General features: G+C 51.2%; 2 long non-coding RNA genes across 3 annotated transcripts in view; one reads left to right on the forward strand and one right to left on the reverse strand.

Annotated features, from left to right (window-relative positions):
* LOC105981644 overlaps window positions 1-9363 on the reverse strand; it is a 23371-nt gene that overhangs the window by 7583 nt on the left and 6425 nt on the right. The window lies entirely within an intron of this gene.
* The window catches only part of LOC105981645, a 19533-nt gene continuing 15556 nt past the window's right edge, over window positions 5387-9363 (forward strand). Inside the window, exons 1-3 of one of the 2 annotated variants that reach the window (XR_001174831.1) lie at window positions 5387-5449; window positions 7611-7677; window positions 8881-9051. This is a non-coding gene — a long non-coding RNA (uncharacterized LOC105981645). Of the gene's footprint in view, window positions 5575-7610; window positions 7678-8880; window positions 9052-9363 lie in introns of both variants that reach the window. The other variant, XR_001174830.1, reaches the window with a different exon arrangement.

Below are 9363 nucleotides of genomic sequence, written 5' to 3' on the forward strand. Positions count from 1 at the left end.
CTTATGTGGTGCTGAGGAATTGAACCCAGGGCCTCAGGCATGCAAGGCAAGTGCTCTACCACTGAGCCACCTTCCCAGCCCTCCGCACTCTTCCATATCTTACAGGAACCTGCCCAGACCAGGGAACAAGGACTCATTAAAGGTAGATTGGGGAGGGATCTAACCGGCGGGAGGAGATGTGTGAGAAAGCTGTAGGGTTTGGTAAGGACAGGAATGGACCTTCCAAACACGGGGAAAAGCTTTCAGCATTCCTTTCCCTGCACTATCAATGACCAGGGCACCAGCAGCCCACAATCACTTTCGAATGCAGGGGCAGAAAAGGACCAACGTGGGGCAGCCAGGAAGAGAAGCCCACATTAGCTGTTAATGCCCACTAATAGTCCAAGAATGGATGCTTACTACAACCATCCTTTCAATTCTGCCAGGTAGAATCTTTAACTAAGGCTGAGATCTGAAAATCTGGGTCGGAAGCCAGCCTAGGCAGTAAAGTCTGTGACACTTATCTCCAATTAAACAGTAAAAAGCCAGAAGTACAGCTGTGACTCAAGTGGTAGAGTACCATCCTTAAGCAAAAAAGCTAAGGGACAGCACTCAGGCCCGAGTTCAAACTCCAGTGCCAGCCCAAAAAGATTCTTTCTGTCCTAACAAGAAAATACATGCAGGGGCTCAGTGGTAGAGTGCTCACTTTGCATGCATGGCTTCAATTCCTCAGTACCACATAAACAGAGAAAGCCGGAAGTGGCACTGTGGCTCAAGTGGTAGCCTTGAGCTGAAGAGCTGAGGGACAGACAGCACCCAGGCCCCATGACTGACCAAAAAAAAAAGGAAGAAAGAAAGAAAAGAAAAAGAAAATACAAAAAAGGCTTATCTGTTTCTGGAGATAAAAAAAAGTTTTTCACTCATCCCATAAATAGTAAGTATTCTACATGTAGTCAAGCATCAGGTTCAAACCACGACAAAAATCATGCTCCACTCTCCCCAATCTTTTACAGCTTCTGCTCCTCACACAAAGTAAAGTTCAGGAGAATGACGCTCATTTGACCCCCAGTCTCACTCTCTTATTCTCTCTTTGTCTCTCTGTTTCTTTTTATGTGTGTCGGTGGTGGGGTGCTGTCCCTCAGCTCTTCAGCTGAAAGCTAGCACTCTATCACTTAAGCCACAGTGCCACTTCGGTCTTCTAGTGGTTAATAGGAGATAAGAGTCTAGCTGACTTGCGCGTGCCGGCTTTGAACCGCAATCCTCAGACCTCAGCCCCCTGAGATCTAAGTTTACAAGGATTACCTAGGATTACAAGTGTGAGCCACCAGCGCGCACAGCACCCCCAGTCTCTTGACCCGGCTGAGCTCTTCTCCTCACCCGACAATCTGAGGGTGCTCTAGAACATCACCGCTTACCTGGGCGTCCTGGGCATCCTTACCAAGGGCAGAAGGAACCGTGAGGGAGCTGACTAAAGTGCTGCCGGGGAGAAAGACGGTTGTGGGGTGTGGGTTGCTGCGGCTCCAGCATCTCCAACTGAAGGAAGTTTCCGTCGTTCTCCAGGATAGCCGCAGGCCTGGGCAGGGAGAAGATGGAGAAGGCGCTTCAGTCAGTGTCCAAGGCAGGCGCGCAGGGGTCCAGACGCTGCCCCTGGAGTTCCTGGGGCGTCCCAAATTTAACATCTGCTAAGCCGGCCACAAACTGCTCGAAGCGCTCGTGGGGGTGGGAACACGAGTCAACGGTCCCGTTCTCCACTGGCAACCTCAGTGGCTCCAAGGGGAGCCCACGTGGGACCGGGGCCCACCCGGCCCACGCCCGCGGGCACAGCGTCGCCGCCACTGCCCACCCACGGCCCCTTCTCCGGACACGAGAGCTCCAGGAGGCCCCGGCGGAGCCGAATCGGCCCGACCCCGACTCCAGGAGCGTCCTCGTCCCCCCCCCAGCCCACCCCGTGCCTCAGTTTCCCACGTGGAGGGAGCGCCGCTGCCACGCGCCACGCGGTGAACTCACCCGACGTGACGTCGCTGGGCGATGGTAGAGATAGAACGAGCAGGTGGCAAAGACGGCGGATGTTCAGAGATTTCGGCGATGACCGAGGATGGTACAGAAACACCGGGAACTGCGGCCAAGACGCGGGGACTCGGTTAAATCGCTCCGCGCCAGCGGAAGTGCTAACGGAAGTGCAGCTGAGAGCGCCGCCTGCAGCCTAGAGCGGCGCATCCACCGTGCAGCCCCTTGTGGAGTGCCTGCAGTGCCTCTGGTGGAGGGAGGTCAACCTCTGCTCAGAGGACTTGGCATCCATTTTCAGTCTGAAACTGGTGATAAAACTTTACTGAACTTGGGCTGGGAAGGTGGCTCAGTGGTAGAGCGCTTGCCTTGCATGCTCAAACCTGGGTTCGATTCCTCAGCACCACATAAGCAAAAAAGAAAAAAGCTGGAAGTGGCACTGTGGCTCAAGTGGTAGAGCACTAGTCTTGAGCTGAAGAGCTGAGGGACAGCGCCCAGGCCCAGAGTTCAGGCCCCATGACCGGACCCAAAAAAATAAATAAATAAAACTTTACTGAACTTGCTTTGCTTATCTGTTTGTCTCTTGGCCACTGATTTTTCTAATTAATCCATATGAATGTCTTCCACAGATCTGTTGCTAGTCTGGAGAATATGTTCCCCTCTCTCCCTCTTTCCCTCCCCCCCCTCTCCCTCCCTCCCCCTCCCTGTCTCTCTGCCTTGCAATGGCCAGACACATGGCCTTAGCACTTGGACCAGACATTTCTTCTTTGGTTTGTTTCTGCTCTAATGCAAGGTATGGTCTTGCATTTTTACTCACCAGCCTCTGGCCACAACCCCTCCTCCTTCTATCTTCCAAGTATCTGTGATTACAAGTATGTGCCACCACACTCAAGTGCTTTGTCTTTCTTTCTGCAAGTGTCCATCGGTATGTCACATTCTCTACTGTACAATAATACCTTGGCCACAGTCAAACAAATGAGTGGCTTTTTTATGTGTGCATTGCTTTGGCTATGACTGCACTGAGATGTTAGTCATGGCCTGATACTGGAATCTATGGGTGAGAAGGAGATGAGCACAGAGAAGAGGTCAGGGCATGAATTCTTTGCTACACTTTATTCCCAAAATACAAAGATGGGCAAGCAAATTCTTGAAGAAGAAAAGATATCATCAGGAGGGGCCTGGGAAGGTGGCTCAGTGGTAGAGTGCTTGTTTTGCATGCCTGAGGCCCTGGGTTTGATTCCCTAGTACCACATAAGCAAAAAGAAAAAAAGCCAGAAGTGGTGCTGTGGCTCAAGTGGTAGAGCGCTAGCCTTGAACTAAAGAGCTGAGGCACAGCGCCCAGGCCCAGAGTTCAGGCCCCACAACCAGACCCCCCCCAAAAAAACAAGATATGATCAGGATTCATACAGTAGTAGAGATAACAAACAGATGACTGGTAGCGTAGGGAGGACAGGCTTGGGAGGAAGCCCAGGCCCCTAGATTCTCATCATCACATCTGCTTGTATCCTGGATGTATGTCCATGTGTGCCTCTTGCACCCAGGACAGCTCTACCCTTGGGCTGGAGGAGGAGACTCTCTAAGCAGACTGATGGTACTTATTCTCTCAAAACAAGGACATCCAGTCCTGTCCTGTGTAACCATAGGGAAATGGAGTTCTCAAAGAGTAAGAACACTTAATATTCCATACCTTGCAGAAGCCCATGGGTTTTGAGACTGAGGCTATAAAGAGGTCTTGGTGATGGGAAACAACCACAGAATGCTGTGGCTTAGGATGCTAGCAGGAGCTCAGGGTGTGTACACTTGAGACCACACAATCCTCTCTTGTCTCTTGCCCTCACAGTCAATCTTCAGGTAACTTGGTTTAGTGACCTAATTTTGCTCCTACTTAATTTCCAGTTCTGAAAATGGATAGTCATGGTTCCCCCTCATTTCTCTACTGTGGAATGATTATTTATTTGTTTATTTATGTCAGTTGTGGGGCTTGGGCACTGTCCCTGAGCTCTTTTTGCTCAAAGCTAGCACTCTACCACTTGAGCCACAGTGCCATTTCTGACTTTTTTTTGTTTATGTGGTACTGAGGAATCGAACCCAGGGTTTCATGTATGCTAGGCAAGCATTGTAGTACCACGGTGTAGACCCCCCCACAAAAGATCACCAGGGAACCGTCGCCAATGTAAATGCACAAGAGTCGTTTATTACAGCTAGAGCAGGACTCACAACCCTTCCTGACACAGCAGGTTGGCAATTGTGAGCCCCGATCCCCTGTCCAATAGGGTTTTTATTGAGTATGTAGCAGGGGGAAGGATCATTACAACATTGTTATGTGATTGGTTTGTGGGTGAATCTTGTCTCAAGCTCATTGGTTAGGTCTATAATCATATCTAGTAAGGGTAGAGGCTTTCCAGCTTAATGGCTATAGGATAGGTTAAATCATATATAGTAAACATGTCATTGGTAAAGGTAAGCAGGTAAGCAGGGCTAACTACAGGAATGCTAATTTATTTCCCTGTCCTAAATTGCTTCCCAACAGGGTTGGGGGTGACCGATCGGGGCAGTCTGACCTCTTGGACTGTGCTGATACTGTTACATTGTCTTGGAGTAGGCACTAACACTTATCCTCCAGTAAACAGATGACAGATGCTTTCTTTATAGTTTTGTTACTGCCGAACTTATTTTTAGTCTCTCAGCACTCTACCACTAAGCCACATTCCCAGCCCTGGTGTTCATTCTCATACCTCCTGTTGCAAGAGACAATAGATGATGGGCCCTGAGCATCTATGCACATTCTCACTGGGTGTGTCACAAGAGCAAGACCCTGTCATTTCCCTTGGCTGTTGGTCTTGCAATACTCTATGATGCAAGGTAAACACTCCTCCTACACTACAAGCAGTCTTACTTCTCTGTGCCCTATGAAAATGATGCCTTCTTGTTCAAGCCCCATGACAAAAAAGAAAAGGAAGGAAGGAAGGAAAGAAAGAAAGAAAGAAAGAAGGGAAAATGACAGCACCTCCACACTCAGTCTTGCTTTCCTATAAGATTACCCATTATGAGCACATTACTGCCCAACAGGGAGGCCTGAGGCCCCAAGGTGAACACGAAGCTGTTTACTGCTTTTGCCAGGAACAATAAAATCCTTGGCTGTGACCTTCGAATTTTCTGTCCTCTCGCAACAGGTATGAAACAGTGAGAGGTACCTTGTGCACCTGGGCTCTGATGCTTAGGCCAGCTAGCTCTTGAAACATTATACTGTGCGACTTTGGATGTGGTGGTGGGTTTTCAGCTCCGGTCCTCGAGGGGGCGCTGCAGGGTTGCTGGCTCGGGTTCGGCGGGCGGAGGCGCCGCTCTAGGCCGGAGCCGGCGCGCGCAGCCGCAGCTCCGCCCTGCAGACGCGGGCCCGTACACCGCGGCACGGGGCGCGTTTTCCCGCCTTCGTCACCTTCTTGCGCCCCCAGGCCCTGCGTCCCTGGTGAAGTCACTGCGAGTGCGTGTTTGGGCGGTCCCCTCCGCGGGACCCCCAGAGGCCTTCGAGACCCGCGCTGCTTCTCCCTCAAGCAGAGGAAACAGAGGTCGTAGGGGGCAGAGAGGCCCCGGGTGGGTGCTCGAGTTACCACAGCAGGAGCCCAGCGGCCTGTGACCCGGGCTGGGCGGCCCGCGGGGGTGCGCACTCCACTCACTGACCTGGCCTCCGAGGGCCCGAAGCCGCCTGTGGCTTCCGACACGGGATCGGAGGTTGCACCGCGTTCCCACCTGCAGCCTCCCCAGGCCTCCACTTTACAGCCTAGGCCGAGTTAGAGTTGGGGGACCCCCCTCCCCTCCCGGGGCAGCGTCCAGATCCCCGAGCGCCTGCCTTAAAACCTCATCCCCAGCCTCTCCCTGCCCAGGCCTGCGGCTGTCCGGGACACAGATGGAGACGTTGGAGCCCCCGCAGCCTGCGGCCCCTCCCCTAAAGCACCCTTATCCGCGCCCCTTGCTCCTTGGTGGGCTTCCTCTGTCCATGGAGAGGACGGGTGAGTGGTGCTGCCCCGGCGGCCTGGGATTGCCTTCCCTGTGCATGGACAGAGGGTTGTGCTCTGAGCTCAGCCGGATATTGAGAAGTACGAAAGGCCCAGCGCCTAGGGAAGCCACATGTAGCATGGGATGCCAGAGGCCAGAAAGCCCCTTCCCCACAAAATCTGTAGGTCCAGACTTGCCTGCACTTCTCCTGAACTGTACTATCTGTAAGGTCAAGAAGGCTGGGTAAGGACTGAGACCTTGGCAACTTTTGGTTTTTGAGCCTTTGGAGGGGGCGGGACGGAGAACTACAAGTAGATAGATACTCGATGGGGGGTCTGAAGCAGCTGGTCTCCTTTTCGGCTCTTTTAATTGGGACAAATAATCTTTATCGGAAGTAACGATAGAAGAGCAGAGCCCCTAAATTTTGGCGCATTGACAGCAAGTATTTTTCCATTGTGGGGGTTCTTTGGCAGGAGATGGATCCCAGTCAACAAGGGAACTTTCTGGAATCTCTGCAGTTCCATCAGAGTTTGCATGAAAGACCTGAAAAAACAAAATCTCTGTGTCTTAGACGGTCTGTTGTCCTTAGTGGTCAACCTCTTTTATGAGGAACGATGTGGCTTATGGATTCATAACAGCCCACCATTGCAAAGCCGAAACTGTGCGCAGCAGGACAGGTATGACCAGTCCTGTTGGTGGCAGAGGAGGCATCTTGGTGCAGAGGAGCTGGAAGCAGCTGGACCACAGTGCTCCCAAGGTGAGCTCTTCACTCCAGAGGGCTGAGGTTTTGCAGCCCCCTAAGGAGGACACAGATTCCCCAAGAATGATGTAGTATGGGAATAATGGTGGGATGAAAGTGGCTTTATTCTCACCCCTGGATTTAGCCTCCTTGGAGCTTTAAGGTGTGTCTGGTTCCTTAAAAGGATCCAATGCAGTTTTTTTTTCCCCTTCACTTTGCTCCATTTACTGGCCATATTGTAGTAACTTCGGTAGGATTAGAAGCACTTGCTGTGTTTTTGTACTCTACTTGATTGTCCTGGCTGCTTCAGGCTTCTGCCCTTGGCCTTATATAGCAAGCCTTCTGTCTGTTATAGCTCTGCATTTATAGGTGATCTAGGGATACCCATGTCCTGGTCATTTGTGCAGGCAAAGAAAATGTGGAAGAATTGTCCTGTGTTTGGAGGGTCCACGTCCTTCCATTTTCAGGAGCTTTCCTTCACTTCTGCTTCCCAACTCTGCACACATCTTGGACCTCTAGACCACTGGGGGGATACCATGTGTGTACTCATTATTGGGATTTGCTACCCCCTGCTTTGGGAAACAGATCACTTGTGTTTCTTAAGTTCCCATTAGTTGCCATCACTTCTAGGCAGCCATGGTATACCCTTTCCACAGACCCTGGCTTCTGCTTCACTGCATTACTGGTTACCTACTGACCAGTTCTGGCTACCCAGCTGTAGACCATCCACCCTCTTCCCCTTTTGAATTAATTCTTTTTGCTCAGGAAATAACCAGTAAGCTTGGATTGCTTCTTGTCTGGTAACTACTGTGTAGAGTCCTCCTCTGGTACCTGTTCTGTCCTGCCACAAGCAGTGGCAAGCTGAGTGTTCATGGGGGCTTTTTGTCTCTTGCAGGTGAGGCCATTGTGTGCCACGGGAGCTATCTTGTTAGACAAGAACATTCTAGATGCACATCCTTGAGGTATGCTCTCTGGTCTAGTCCCTGTAACACTGGTCCCTTGCTTCTCACATGGTCCTGTACATGTTCCCATGGATGGATGAGTTGAGTGATGGTGTAGGGGATCTGAGGTGAGCTGAAGGTGGCACTGTGGGTCCCCAGATCCACTGCCCATCCTGCCTGGCTTGATGCCTTGTGATTCCTACCCTTTCCAACCCTGATGTTTGTCCAGTATCTTCCCAGAATGACTTCAGTTCTTCTTGGCAGGGAGGTTCTGTGGGGCTCTTATAGGAAAGAAGGGACACACCTAGGGGCCTTGGCTGTGTTACATGCCACTGGCTTCAGCTCCCTCCCTGGGCCTGCTCGCCCATGTGTGTACCTGCATTGGAAAGTGATCCTGGGCTGTCTGTGCTCTGATCATCCATGCTGCAGGGAGATGAACCGCTGAAAGCCATTTCCCGTGTTTGGAGGGTTCACACCTGTCCCTTTCAAATGCTGGCGCTTTCACACACTCCCTGCTCCTGCTGCTTTTCTGCCAATACTTTTCCCTCTTGGTCATGAGGGGCAGTGATGGGAGACATTTGGGCTTGGGCTTAGTTGGGCCTCGGGTACTAGTGAGCAAAGTGTGGAGCAAGGTAATTAAGCATAATGCCTAAGCACAGAGGTGGTGCCTTGCAGTCACTTTCACGGGGTTTTTAGAAGCCTTTAGGAAGTGGTGGGACTGGCAGACCTTTGAGAGAAGACAGCATGATGGCAATAAGAAGGTCTTGGGGAACACAGCATAAGGGACGCAGAAGTTGAGTGAACTGAAACTCCTAGAGCCAGCCAGTAAGGGCAGCATGGAGGGACCATGAGAAACACTGCTGAATACCTTCTGTAAAGATTCTGAGCTGGGCACTGTTGGCTCACACCTATAATCCTAGCTACTCAGGAGGCTGAGGTCTTAGCATCATGGCTCAAATCCAGCCCAGGCAGGAAAGTCCATGAGACTCTTGTCTCTAATTAACCACCAGAAAATAGCATGTGGCAGAGCGCTTGCCTTGAGCTGAAGAGCTCAGGGATAACGCCCAGACCCAGAGTTCAAGCCCCATGACCAACAAAAGAAAAAGAAAAAAATATTCTGAGAGTACGTCCTTGGGCTGTCCATCTGCCACTGAACATCTGCTCAGTTCCCTGCAAGGAGCTGTTTTCGACTTCAAGATGGTTTCTCTGTCTCCTGTTCTGTAGGGACATTGATTATTTTCTGCTGTGAGCTTGGTACAGAAGAAACCTGGCCGCTTATCCCTTGTCCATTGGGGACATTTTCATTGGTGTCAGCTTGAAGAAAGATGAAATGATGTTGGAGGCCCAAAGGAAGGAAGCCTCAGGGACCGAAGCTCTTGCCAGGGTCTCCTCGTGGTGAGTTACTGCCAGGAGGTATTGTCATGGTCACGGATACTGACAGGACACAAAAGGAAAATCCTGGAGACCTGCTAGCTCTGCCCCATCCCAGCAGTGCCACAAGTCTAGTCTGTAGTTCCAACAGACCCTGTTTGATTTGGTTGGGCTTTCTTTTTTCTTTTGTTTTGCACTGTGGCCTTGTGCTTGCTAAACATATGCTCTACCACTCCAGCCCTTTATTTACTGTAGTGGGTTTTGCCTGGTCTCTTCTTAGTCCTATTTTGCTCCTTGTGTGGCTGGGATTACAGGCATGGTCTACCACACCTGGCT

Source organism: Dipodomys ordii, unplaced genomic scaffold (genome assembly GCF_000151885.1).
Source record: "Dipodomys ordii isolate 6190 unplaced genomic scaffold, Dord_2.0 Scaffold13, whole genome shotgun sequence".
Taxonomy (NCBI): Eukaryota; Metazoa; Chordata; class Mammalia; order Rodentia; family Heteromyidae; genus Dipodomys; species Dipodomys ordii.